The sequence below is a fragment of the Phalaenopsis equestris genome, unplaced genomic scaffold, assembly GCF_001263595.1.
Source record: "Phalaenopsis equestris unplaced genomic scaffold, ASM126359v1 Scaffold000118, whole genome shotgun sequence".
Lineage (NCBI taxonomy): Eukaryota > Viridiplantae > Streptophyta > Magnoliopsida > Asparagales > Orchidaceae > Phalaenopsis > Phalaenopsis equestris.
This window is the reverse complement of record NW_018164560.1, coordinates 382169-384138: the sequence shown is the minus strand read 5'-3', so window position 1 is coordinate 384138 and position 1970 is coordinate 382169.

Here is a 1970-nt window from a genome sequence, read left to right as displayed (position 1 = left end):
GATCCTTTGGACAAGTTGAAAGAAGATGTGCAAACCTGTGGAGGCGAGTGGTTTGGGATTCCATGACCTTAGCAACTTCTCAAAAATCAACTACATTTAATTATGGACATGATTAGAGATCAATCACTATTAGGGATAGTGGACATAATTAGAGATAAAAAATGATTGGGAGGCAAAATCACCCTTATCAAAAGCATCTTGAATGCAATTCTACTTTATACTATGCAGGTTTTAAAAATGAAGATTAATGTTTAGCTCAGTTAGAGAAACTCATTAACAGATTCCTTTTTTCTGACAAAGAGAAAAGGATCCACTGGACTAGTTGAAAGAAGATTTGCAAACCTGTGGAGGCCAGTGGTTTGGGATTCCATGACCTTAGCAACTTCTCCAAAATCAACTACATTTAATTATGGAACCAAATCATGATACAAAATTCTCTTTAAACCCATACTCTTTAGAGCAAATATTGTGGAAACTTGCATCCTACCTTAGTTGAGAGTAAGTTGGGTGACTCTACTACATGGAAGGGGATGCTAAGGGTTCAAAGAGAGGCCTGAGATGTTATTATTTGGGAGTTAGCTGCTGTCAAATTATTTTTTGGTTACATAATTGGACCCTAGAGGGTCCGTTATTTGCTTTGGTTGACACTGAACTTACTAATGAGGGTCTGTTGGTGAAATGCACGTGGGAGAATGTTAAGTGACGACCTCATAAGCTTGGATCACTATTAAATGCTTGTGTAGTGACACACATTACCACACTTTCTATTAATTTGCAAAAAAATTGGATAGATTGTGGGTTAAGGGTGATTCAAATGCATCTATTTCCAATATCTGGAGAGTAGATTGTTTGCTTGGCCGACTATGAGGTGGGAGTGTCCTGTTTGGAGGGGTTGTCCTTTAATGTTTTTCATTAACCGAAGACTTCTACATTGAGTCCTACCCATTGATGATATTCTTAAATTGAAGGGTCTACAATTTCCTTCTATGTGTTTGCATTGCAAGAACAAAAAAGAGACTACTAACCACTTGCTCTTCTCTTGCAACAACGCGATTCGTATTTGGAAAGTGTTGGGTAGTTCTTTCAAAATCTTTTGCCTGAAGATGGTTTCAAGGATTAGAATCACTACATGATGCATTGGGGCCAAAGTTAGGTGATTCATATCTCAACAATGCTCTCCTTAAGTACATTGTGGATCATTTAGATGGCTTGAGATGCACTTAAACATGATGACATCCCCATTGCAGTCAATGTGGTGATTCACAACACACTAGCTTATGTTAAAAAGGATGAAAATTCTAGCAAGACCAAATATGATCTTTTCTGGGGCCATCACTTGACCTTGGAGAAACTACATATTTTAGTTAGAAGACAATAACTAAGGCAGACACATTTGGTGTTTTGGAGGAAGCTAGGTTACCCATGGATAAAAGTTAATATTGATTGGAGATTGTCTTTGAAGGGCACTGGTATGGGCGAAACATTTAGGGATCATTTTGGTCGATGTCTTCTATTTTTTATGCTTCGTATGGTTCTGTAAATTTTCATGAGCTAGAAGTGTGGGTTGTGCTTTATGCTTTGAAGATTGCGGCTAGGATGAAGTGGAGATTCTTGATTTGTGAATCAGCTTCCTTATGGCTTATTAATATCTTGATGGGTCTTACTACAACTTCTTGGGCGTTGACAATCATTACTGATTGAATTTTTGCCTTGGCTAGTGATTCTGAATTGGTGTGAACCCATACCTTTTGGGAGGGTGATTTTGAGGTGGTGTAGACACTCATACCTTTTAAGGCGGATCGGTTGGCTAGAGAAGGCACTCTTACTAATAGCATAGTTCTGGACCTCCTCCTTTTTTAGTACTTCTTCTCCATGGGGACAATTTATTGTTGCCCTATATTAGTTGCTAACATATGTATTTGTTTGGATTTAGATGGATATATATATATATATATATATATTGCAGAGGC